Raw genomic sequence first — 11,617 nt, 5'->3', positions numbered from 1 at the left:
CCAGCCAGTCAGCGGGCATGGCGGGTAGCAGCGTGCCAACTTTTGGATCGCCACGGCCATAGCCCCTCTGCGGGAGGATGACCGGGGCCCCGACTCCCAACGCAGACCTGGGTTGCCTCCAAGAGGCCGGAGGGCCACTCCGCATTCGGATTGCAAGAAACAAGATGACCGTCCGGTATGCTTGGACCCCACATGATATGCAACCCCCCAGCTCCACACCCTTCCCCCTCCATTCTGGGTATCCCGCCCCGGCCTCCCCCCCCCCTCCCCGCCCCCCCACCCCCCCCACCCCCGACCCCAGTCGGCCCGCCCACACCCTTGCCCCCTGACACTCACACACACACACTCTCACACACTCACGCTCTGGCCTTTGGGCGGGGGCTGGGTCTTGCCTTATTAGGAAGCCAAGCCGAAGGGGACCTTTGAGACCTCGGCTGCCAAGACGTCTTGGGGATCCCACGGGGCTCTGCCAGCCCCAGGGCACCGCGTGCAGCTGGGGCCCGGGGCCCAAGGCTGATGCCCCCTCCCTTGGGGAAGCTGCTTCTTCCGCCTGGCCTCTCTCTCAGGTGGGTCAGGGACTGTGCCATTGTGTCTGTCTCGGATCGGATGCCATCCTCTCTCCCGTGTCTGCCTCCCGTCTTCTGTCCGTCAGTCGCTGTGTCTCCCTGTCTGTGTGTGTGTGTGTGTGTGTGTGTGTGTGTGTCTGCGTGCGCGCGCGCTCCCGTCTGTCTGTCCGGCTGCATCTCCCTCTCCCTGTCTTCGAGTCTGTCTCTGAACCTCAGTCTCTCTCTGCCTCTGTGTCTCCTGACACCCGGCCTCCAGTCCCTTCCTCTGGCCCCGGCCTCTCACAGGTTGCTGGGGCCCTGGCTCTGGCTGACGAGCTTGCGCCAGCCGGCTTGTCTCACTTGGCGTGGGTGCGTGAGGCGAGTGTCTTGTGTGTCTGTCCGTGTGCCTGCCTGTCGGCCGTCTGCTCTCTCAGGACGGTCCTGTGCTTGGCGGGCGGCGTGGGGGCAAGTGGGGCCTGGATAGGGCGAAGGGGCGGGGCTGACGCGCTCCTGTCGGCCGCGCTGCTGGCTCCCCGTGGGTTTGGGCACCGGGCAGGTGCCGGGCAGGATGGGCGCTCAGGGCTCCAGCTGGGCTGCGCAGGAGGCCCAGAGGAGGCTCAGAGGCCCGCGGGCGGCGGGCAGCGGCGGGCCCGGAAGCCAGAGACCTCCGGGGCCACCTGGCCCTGTGCAGCGAACGGGCTGGGGGTGGGGGCGCCGCCCAGCGGGGGCGGGCCTGCAGAGGCCCGGGGTGGGAGAGCGCCGAGACCTCCGCGCCCGTCCCGCCCCCGCACGCACGCACGCACGGGGATGGTGAGCGGGGGCGGGGCGGCGTCGGCCGGCCGCCGGGCTGCCGGCCCTGGCCGGCCGGAGTCCGGTGGCGGGTCGTCCGGCTCAGGTACAGCGCGCGGCCCCTGGAGAGGTGCGGCCGGCTGGCCCGCCCGGCAGGCAGGTCACAGCGAAAGGGAGGCGCGGCGCGGCGCGGGGCTCTTAGGGCGCTTGGAGGCAGCCGCCTCCGTCTACGGCCATACCACCCTGAACGCGCCCGATCTCGTCTGATCTCGGAAGCTAAGCAGGGTCGGGCCTGGTTAGTACTTGGATGGGAGACCGCCTGGGAATACCGGGTGCTGTAGGCTTTTTGCCTCCCCTCTCCTTTAGCCCCCGCCCCCTCTCCCGCCCCACACCTCCCCCAGCCCCACCCCTGGCGTGGCCTGCACCGCAAGCCCCCGCCCCAACCCTGGCCCCTCGCACCCCACCGCGCTCACAGCCGTCGGTCGCCTGCCTTCCAGCCGGCGGCCCTCGCAGGCAGCAGCGGGCGTCCCATCTCTTGGATCCCCCCGGCCCCAGCCCCTCCGCGGGTGGGTGACCCGGGCCTGGGGGGCGGGGCCCGACGCCCGCCACAGACCTGGGCTGCCTCCGTGCGGCCCGAGAGCCCCTCCGCTTTCGGCTTCCAAAAAACCAGATGACCTTCCAGTCTCCGTCTGGGGCTCCCTAGGCAAGCCTCAGGTAATCCTGGGGGGGGGGGGGGGGGCGGCTGCCCCACGCCCCAGCCCCACCCGCAACCCTAGTGCCATCCTCGCACGCGACTGCGCGTGCTCTCCCGCGGGCTCACACACACACACACACACACACACACACACACACACACACACACACACACCCACACACACACCCCACACACCCACCCTGCCGCCGAGACAGGTCAGGAGCCAGAAACCACAGGTAAGGGAGATGGAGAAAGAGGGAGAGAGAAACAGCAAGAGAACCACACAGGCTTCCCAACCCACGGCCTCCACACCCTCGGCCCTCCATTCTGGGTATCCCCCTGGACCCCAGTCGGCCCGCCCACACCCTTGCCCCCTGACACACTCGCACACACACTCTCACACACTCACCCTCTGGCCTTTGGGCGGGGGCTGGGTCTTGCCTTAGGAAGCCAAGCCGAAGGGGACCTTTGAGACCTCGGCTGCCAAGACGTCTTGGGGACGCCACGTTGGGGGGGGGGGGGCTCTGCCAGCCCCAGGGCACCGCGTGCAGGCTGGGGCCCGGGGCCCAAGGCTGACGCCCCCCCCCTTGGGGAAGCTGCTTCTTCAGCCTGGCCTCTCTCTGAGGTGGGTCAGGGACTGTGCCACTGTGTCTGTCTCGGATCGGATGCCATCCTCGCTCCTGTGCCTGCCTCCCGTCTTCTGTCCGTCAGTCGCTGTGTCTCCCTCTGTGTGTGTGTGCGTGTGTGTGGTGTTGGATCAGAGTGCGGGAAACTGCGTTGCCTAGAACAGAGTTTAGTTATAAATTAAGGAGATGTAGAGCCAGAATGCGCTTCCCAGGTGGTGCTAGCAGTAAAGAACCTGTCTGCCCATGCAGGGAATGAAGGAGATGTGGGTTTGATACCTGGGTTGGGAAGATCCCCTGGAGGACCACATGACAACCTACTTCAGCATGCTTGCCTGGAGGCTCCTACAGTAAGAGGAGCCTGGCGGGCTACAGCCCATGGGGTCACAACAGTCAGGCAGGCAGGACTGAAGCAACGTGGCACACAAGCATGCACACAGAGGCAGAGTATGAAGGATCTTGATTCTGGCAGAAAGTTAATATCTCATTGTGGGTTCTTAGGCAGACAAGCAGCAGCAAGGCAGTCACAGCCTTCTGAGAGAAGAACAGGTAAGACAGAGGGTTAAATTTAGAGGCGGTTGTAAGTGGGCAGTGACAGCAATGCTTAAAACCATGTAACGTCCACTTGTTAACTCCTTGACTCCAGAATCCACAAAACCGGGTCCTCCTTTGCACGTATTATAGGAAGCACTTGAAGACAAGAAGGGACTTGGTGCTTACCAAGCTAGTGGAGGACGGAATGCTTTTGCCTTTGCAAGAGCATTAGTGCCTGTGCAGACATAGGTTCCTTCACTTTCAAGGGAAAGGTTCTGCAACAAAAGGGATCCATTGAAAAGCAAGGAAATAGTGTCACTCAGAGATTCTCCTATCATCAACCAAGTAACATTAGGATGAGGCACACCATCGGAATAAAACCAGATATGACCCGAACGCCCTCAAGCCGTAGCCTATCTTCCAGCCAACAGGGCCTTTGGCCAGCCGGCCAGCCAGTCAGCGGGCATGGCGGGTAGCAGCGTGCCAACTTTTGGATCGCCACGGCCATAGCCCCTCTGCGGGAGGATGACGGGGCCCCGACTCCCAACGCAGACCTGGGTTGCCTCCAAGAGGCCGGAGGGCCACTCCGCATTCGGATTGCAAGAAACAAGATGACCGTCCGGTATCCTTGGACCCCACATGATATGCAACCCCCCAGCTCCACACCCTTCCCCCCCCATTCTGGGTATCCCCCGCCTCCGCCCTCCCCCCCCCCCCCCCCCCCCCCCACCGCCCCCACCCCCGACCCCAGTCGGCCCGCCCACACCCTTGCCCCCTGACACTCTCACACACACACTCTCACACACTCACGCTCTGGCCTTTGGGCGGGGGCTGGGTCTTGCCTTATTAGGAAGCCAAGCCGAAGGGGGACCTTTGAGACCTCGGCTGCCAAGACGTCTTGGGGATCCCACGGGGCTCTGCCAGCCCCAGGGCACCGCGTGCAGCTGGGGCCCGGGGCCCAAGGCTGATGCCCCCTCCCTTGGGGAAGCTGCTTCTTCCGCCTGGCCTCTCTCTCAGGTGGGTCAGGGACTGTGCCATTGTGTCTGTCTCGGATCGGATGCCATCCTCTCTCCGTGTCTGCCTCCCGTTTTCTGTCCGTCAGTCGCTGTGTCTCCCTCTGTGTGTGTGTGTGTGTGTGTGTGTGTGTCTGCGTGCGCGCGCGCTCCCGTCTGTCTGTCCCGGCTGCATCTCCCTCTCCCTGTCTTCGAGTCTGTCTCTGAACCTCAGTCTCTCTCTGCCTCTGTGTCTCCTGACACCCGGCCTCCAGTCCCTTCCTCTGGCCCCGGCCTCTCACAGGTTGCTGGGGCCCTGGCTCTGGCTGACGAGCTTGCGCCAGCCGGCTTGTCTCACTTGGCGTGGGTGCGTGAGGCGAGTGTCTTGTGTGTCTGTCCGTGTGCCTGCCTGTCGGCCGTCTGCTCTCTCAGGACGTCCCTGTGCTTGGCGGGCGGCGTGGGGGCAAGTGGGGCCTGGATAGGGCGAAGGGGCGGGGCTGACGCGCTCCTGTCGGCCGCGCTGCTGGCTCCCCGTGGGTTTGGGCACCGGGCAGGTGCCGGGCAGGATGGGCGCTCAGGGCTCCAGCTGGGCTGCGCAGGAGGCCCAGAGGAGGCTCAGAGGCCCGCGGGCGGCGGGCAGCGGCGGGCCCGGAAGCCAGAGACCTCCGGGGCCACCTGGCCCTGTGCAGCGAACGGGCTGGGGGTGGGGGCGCCGCCCAGCGGGGGCGGGCCTGCAGAGGCCCGGGGTGGGAGAGCGCCGAGACCTCCGCGCCCGTCCCGCCCCCGCACGCACGCACGGGGATGGTGAGCGGGGGCGGGGCGGCGTCGGCCGCCGCCGGGCTGCCGGCCCTGGCCGGCCAGAGTCCGGTGGCGGGTCGTCCGGCTCAGGTACAGCGCGCGGCCCCTGGAGAGGTGCGGCCGGCTGGCCCGCCCGGCAGGCAGGTCACAGCGAAAGGGAGGCGCGGCGCGGCGCGGGGCTCTTAGGGCGCTTGGAGGCAGCCGCCTCCGTCTACGGCCATACCACCCTGAACGCGCCCGATCTCGTCTGATCTCGGAAGCTAAGCAGGGTCGGGCCTGGTTAGTACTTGGATGGGAGACCGCCTGGGAATACCGGGTGCTGTAGGCTTTTTGCCTCCCCTCTCCTTTAGCCCCCGCCCCCTCTCCCGCCCCACACCTCCCCCAGCCCCACCCCTGGCGTGGCCTGCACCGCAAGCCCCCGCCCCAACCCTGGCCCCTCGCACCCCACCGCGCTCACAGCCGTCGGTCGCCTGCCTTCCAGCCGGCGGCCCTCGCAGGCAGCAGCGGGGCGTCCCATCTCTTGGATCCCCCCGGCCCCAGCCCCTCCGCGGGTGGGTGACCCGGGCCTGGGGGGCGGGGTCCGACGCCCGCCACAGACCTGGGCTGCCTCCGTGCGGCCCGAGAGCCCCTCCGCTTTCGGCTTCCAAAAAACCAGATGACCTTCCAGTCTCCGTCTGGGGCTCCCTAGGCAAGCCTCAGGTAATCCTGGGGGGGTGGGGGTGGGGCGGCTGCCCCACGCCCCAGCCCCACCCGCAACCCTAGTGCATCCTCGCACGCGACTGCGCGTGCTCTCCCGCGGGCTCACACACACACACACACACACACACACACACCCCACACACACACACCCACACACACCCACACACCCCCCCCGCCGCCGAGACAGGTCAGGAGCCAGAAACCACAGGTAAGGGAGATGGAGAAAGAGGGAGAGAGAAACAGCAAGAGAACCACACAGGCTTCCCAACCCACGGCCTCCACACCCTCGGCCCTCCATTCTGGGTATCCCCCTGGACCCCAGTCGGCCCGCCCACACCCTTGCCCCCTGACACACTCGCACACACACTCTCACACACTCACCCTCTGGCCTTTGGGCGGGGGCTGGGTCTTGCCTTAGGAAGCCAAGCCGAAGGGGACCTTTGAGACCTCGGCTGCCAAGACGTCTTGGGGACGCCACGTTGGGGGGGGGGGGGGGCTCTGCCAGCCCCAGGGCACCGCGTGCAGCTGGGGCCCGGGGCCCAAGGCTGACGCCCCCTCCCTTGGGGAAGCTGCTTCTTCAGCCTGGCCTCTCTCTGAGGTGGGTCAGGGACTGTGCCACTGTGTCTGTCTCGGATCGGATGCCATCCTCGCTCCTGTGCCTGCCTCCCGTCTTCTGTCCGTCAGTCGCTGTGTCTCCCTCTGTGTGTGTGTGCGTGTGTGTGGTGTTGGATCAGAGTGCGGGAAACTGCGTTGCCTAGAACAGAGTTTAGTTATAAATTAAGGAGATGTAGAGCCAGAATGCGCTTCCCAGGTGGTGCTAGCAGTAAAGAACCTGTCTGCCCATGCAGGGAATGAAGGAGATGTGGGTTTGATACCTGGGTTGGGAAGATCCCCTGGAGGACCACATGACAACCTACTTCAGCATGCTTGCCTGGAGGCTCCTACAGTAAGAGGAGCCTGGCGGGCTACAGCCCATGGGGTCACAACAGTCAGGCAGGCAGGACTGAAGCAACGTGGCACACAAGCATGCACACAGAGGCAGAGTATGAAGGATCTTGATTCTGGGCAGAAAGTTAATATCTCATTGTGGGTTCTTAGGCAGACAAGCAGCAGCAAGGCAGTCACAGCCTTCTGAGAGAAGAACAGGTAAGACAGAGGGTTAAATTTAGAGGCGGTTTGTAAGTGGGCAGTGACAGCAATGCTTAAAACCATGTAACGTCCACTTGTTAACTCCTTGACTCCAGAATCCACAAAACCGGGTCCTCCTTTGCACGTATTATAGGAAGCACTTGAAGACAAGAAGGACTTGGTGCTTACCAAGCTAGTGGAGGACGGAATTGCTTTTGCCTTTGCAAGAGCATTAGTGCCTGTGCAGACATAGGTTCCTTCACTTTCAAGGGAAAGGTTCTGCAACAAAAGGGATCCATTGAAAAGCAAGGAAATAGTGTCACTCAGAGATTCTCCTATCATCAACCAAGTAACATTAGGATGAGGCACACCATCGGAATAAAACCAGATATGACCCGAACGCCCTCAAGCCGTAGCCTATCTTCCAGCCAACAGGGCCTTTGGCCAGCCAGTCAGCGGGCATGGCGGGTAGCAGCGTGCCAACTTTTGGATCGCCACGGCCATAGCCCCTCTGCGGGAGGATGACCGGGGCCCCGACTCCCAACGCAGACCTGGGTTGCCTCCAAGAGGCCGGAGGGCCACTCCGCATTCGGATTGCAAGAAACAAGATGACCGTCCGGTATGCTTGGACCCCACATGATATGCAACCCCCCAGCTCCACACCCTTCCCCCTCCATTCTGGGTATCCCGCCCCGGCCTCCCCCCCCCTCCCCGCCCCCCCCCCCCCCCCCACCCCCGACCCCAGTCGGCCCGCCCACACCCTTGCCCCCTGACACTCACACACACACACTCTCACACACTCACGCTCTGGCCTTTGGGCGGGGGCTGGGTCTTGCCTTATTAGGAAGCCAAGCCGAAGGGGACCTTTGAGACCTCGGCTGCCAAGACGTCTTGGGGATCCCACGGGGCTCTGCCAGCCCCAGGGCACCGCGTGCAGCTGGGGCCCGGGGCCCAAGGCTGATGCCCCCTCCCTTGGGGAAGCTGCTTCTTCCGCCTGGCCTCTCTCTGAGGTGGGTCAGGGACTGTGCCATTGTGTCTGTCTCGGATCGGATGCCATCCTCTCTCCCGTGTCTGCCTCCCGTCTTCTGTCCGTCAGTCGCTGTGTCTCCCTGTCTGTGTGTGTGTGTGTGTGTGTGTGTGTGTGTGTGTGTGTGTGTGTCTGCGTGCGCGCGCGCTCCCGTCTGTCTGTCCGGCTGCATCTCCCTCTCCCTGTCTTCGAGTCTGTCTCTGAACCTCAGTCTCTCTCTGCCTCTGTGTCTCCTGACACCCGGCCTCCAGTCCCTTCCTCTGGCCCCGGCCTCTCACAGGTTGCTGGGGCCCTGGCTCTGGCTGACGAGCTTGCGCCAGCCGGCTTGTCTCACTTGGCGTGGGTGCGTGAGGCGAGTGTCTTGTGTGTCTGTCCGTGTGCCTGCCTGTCGGCCGTCTGCTCTCTCAGGACGGTCCTGTGCTTGGCGGGCGGCGTGGGGGCAAGTGGGGCCTGGATAGGGCGAAGGGGCGGGGCTGACGCGCTCCTGTCGGCCGCGCTGCTGGCTCCCCGTGGGTTTGGGCACCGGGCAGGTGCCGGGCAGGATGGGCGCTCAGGGCTCCAGCTGGGCTGCGCAGGAGGCCCAGAGGAGGCTCAGAGGCCCGCGGGCGGCGGGCAGCGGCGGGCCCGGAAGCCAGAGACCTCCGGGGCCACCTGGCCCTGTGCAGCGAACGGGCTGGGGGTGGGGGCGCCGCCCAGCGGGGGCGGGCCTGCAGAGGCCCGGGGTGGGAGAGCGCCGAGACCTCCGCGCCCGTCCCGCCCCCGCACGCACGCACGCACGGGGATGGTGAGCGGGGGCGGGGCGGCGTCGGCCGGCCGCCGGGCTGCCGGCCCTGGCCGGCCGGAGTCCGGTGGCGGGTCGTCCGGCTCAGGTACAGCGCGCGGCCCCTGGAGAGGTGCGGCCGGCTGGCCCGCCCGGCAGGCAGGTCACAGCGAAAGGGAGGCGCGGCGCGGCGCGGGGCTCTTAGGGCGCTTGGAGGCAGCCGCCTCCGTCTACGGCCATACCACCCTGAACGCGCCCGATCTCGTCTGATCTCGGAAGCTAAGCAGGGTCGGGCCTGGTTAGTACTTGGATGGGAGACCGCCTGGGAATACCGGGTGCTGTAGGCTTTTTGCCTCCCCTCTCCTTTAGCCCCCGCCCCCTCTCCCGCCCCACACCTCCCCCAGCCCCACCCCTGGCGTGGCCTGCACCGCAAGCCCCCGCCCCAACCCTGGCCCCTCGCACCCCACCGCGCTCACAGCCGTCGGTCGCCTGCCTTCCAGCCGGCGGCCCTCGCAGGCAGCAGCGGGCGTCCCATCTCTTGGATCCCCCCGGCCCCAGCCCCTCCGCGGGTGGGTGACCCGGGCCTGGGGGGCGGGGTCCGACGCCCGCCACAGACCTGGGCTGCCTCCGTGCGGCCCGAGAGCCCCTCCGCTTTCGGCTTCCAAAAAACCAGATGACCTTCCAGTCTCCGTCTGGGGCTCCCTAGGCAAGCCTCAGGTAATCCTGGGGGGGTGGGGGGGGGGCGGCTGCCCCACGCCCCAGCCCCACCCGCAACCCTAGTGCCATCCTCGCACGCGACTGCGCGTGCTCTCCCGCGGGCTCACACACACACACACACACACACACACACACACACACACACACACACACCCCACACACACACCCACACACCCACCCTGCCGCCGAGACAGGTCAGGAGCCAGAAACCACAGGTAAGGGAGATGGAGAAAGAGGGAGAGAGAAACAGCAAGAGAACCACACAGGCTTCCCAACCCACGGCCTCCACACCCTCGGCCCTCCATTCTGGGTATCCCCCTGGACCCCAGTCGGCCCGCCCACACCCTTGCCCCCTGACACACTCGCACACACACTCTCACACACTCACCCTCTGGCCTTTGGGCGGGGGCTGGGTCTTGCCTTAGGAAGCCAAGCCGAAGGGGACCTTTGAGACCTCGGCTGCCAAGACGTCTTGGGGACGCCACGGTGGGGGGGGGGGGGCTCTGCCAGCCCCAGGGCACCGCGTGCAGCTGGGGCCCGGGGCCCAAGGCTGACGCCCCCTCCCTTGGGGAAGCTGCTTCTTCAGCCTGGCCTCTCTCTGAGGTGGGTCAGGGACTGTGCCACTGTGTCTGTCTCGGATCGGATGCCATCCTCGCTCCTGTGCCTGCCTCCCGTCTTCTGTCCGTCAGTCGCTGTGTCTCCCTCTGTGTGTGTGTGCGTGTGTGTGGTGTTGGATCAGAGTGCGGGAAACTGCGTTGCCTAGAACAGAGTTTAGTTATAAATTAAGGAGATGTAGAGCCAGAATGCGCTTCCCAGGTGGTGCTAGCAGTAAAGAACCTGTCTGCCCATGCAGGGAATGAAGGAGATGTGGGTTTGATACCTGGGTTGGGAAGATCCCCTGGAGGACCACATGACAACCTACTTCAGCATGCTTGCCTGGAGGCTCCTACAGTAAGAGGAGCCTGGCGGGCTACAGCCCATGGGGTCACAACAGTCAGGCAGGCAGGACTGAAGCAACGTGGCACACAAGCATGCACACAGAGGCAGAGTATGAAGGATCTTGATTCTGGGCAGAAAGTTAATATCTCATTGTGGGTTCTTAGGCAGACAAGCAGCAGCAAGGCAGTCACAGCCTTCTGAGAGAAGAACAGGTAAGACAGAGGGTTAAATTTAGAGGCGGTTTGTAAGTGGGCAGTGACAGCAATGCTTAAAACCATGTAACGTCCACTTGTTAACTCCTTGACTCCAGAATCCACAAAACCGGGTCCTCCTTTGCACGTATTATAGGAAGCACTTGAAGACAAGAAGGACTTGGTGCTTACCAAGCTAGTGGAGGACGGAATTGCTTTTGCCTTTGCAAGAGCATTAGTGCCTGTGCAGACATAGGTTCCTTCACTTTCAAGGGAAAGGTTCTGCAACAAAAGGGATCCATTGAAAAGCAAGGAAATAGTGTCACTCAGAGATTCTCCTATCATCAACCAAGTAACATTAGGATGAGGCACACCATCGGAATAAAACCAGATATGACCCGAACGCCCTCAAGCCGTAGCCTATCTTCCAGCCAACAGGGCCTTTGGCCAGCCGGCCAGCCAGTCAGCGGGCATGGCGGGTAGCAGCGTGCCAACTTTTGGATCGCCACGGCCATAGCCCCTCTGCGGGAGGATGACCGGGGCCCCGACTCCCCCAACGCAGACCTGGGTTGCCTCCAAGAGGCCGGAGGGCCACTCCGCATTCGGATTGCAAGAAACAAGATGACCGTCCGGTATGCTTGGACCCCACATGATATGCAACCCCCCAGCTCCACACCCTTCCCCCTCCATTCTGGGTATCCCGCCCCGGCCTCCCCCCCCCTCCCCGCCCCCCCACCCCCCCACCCCCGACCCCAGTCGGCCCGCCCACACCCTTGCCCCCTGACACTCACACACACACACTCTCACACACTCACGCTCTGGCCTTTGGGCGGGGGCTGGGTCTTGCCTTATTAGGAAGCCAAGCCGAAGGGGACCTTTGAGACCTCGGCTGCCAAGACGTCTTGGGGATCCCACGGGGCTCTGCCAGCCCCAGGGCACCGCGTGCAGCTGGGGCCCGGGGCCCAAGGCTGATGCCCCCTCCCTTGGGGAAGCTGCTTCTTCCGCCTGGCCTCTCTCTGAGGTGGGTCAGGGACTGTGCCATTGTGTCTGTCTCGGATCGGATGCCATCCTCTCTCCCGTGTCTGCCTCCCGTTTTCTGTCCGTCAGTCGCTGTGTCTCCCTGTGTGTGTGTGTGTGTGTGTGTGTGTGTGTGTGTGTCTGCGTGCGCGCGCGCGCTCCCG

At 64.6% G+C, this 11,617-nt stretch overlaps 3 non-coding genes across 3 annotated transcripts; all 3 read left to right on the top strand.

Annotated features, from left to right (window-relative positions):
• The first annotated feature begins 1,559 nt into the window (after window positions 1-1,559).
• Window positions 1,560-1,678, top strand: LOC122709788. Its single transcript, XR_006345748.1, has one exon. It is a non-coding gene; the product is annotated as a 5S ribosomal RNA (ribosomal RNA).
• Window positions 1,679-5,184: 3,506 nt separating this feature from the next.
• On the top strand, window positions 5,185-5,303 carry LOC122709787. The gene has a single exon (XR_006345747.1). It is a non-coding gene; the product is annotated as a 5S ribosomal RNA (ribosomal RNA).
• A 3,514-nt stretch (window positions 5,304-8,817) lies between these two features.
• Window positions 8,818-8,936, top strand: LOC122709786. The gene has a single exon (XR_006345746.1). It is a non-coding gene; the product is annotated as a 5S ribosomal RNA (ribosomal RNA).
• The last annotated feature ends 2,681 nt before the right edge of the window (window positions 8,937-11,617 follow it).

This window comes from Cervus elaphus, chromosome 15 (genome assembly GCF_910594005.1).
Source record: "Cervus elaphus chromosome 15, mCerEla1.1, whole genome shotgun sequence".
NCBI classification, from domain to species: Eukaryota; Metazoa; Chordata; class Mammalia; order Artiodactyla; family Cervidae; genus Cervus; species Cervus elaphus.
This window is presented reverse-complemented; position numbering and strand designations above follow the sequence as displayed.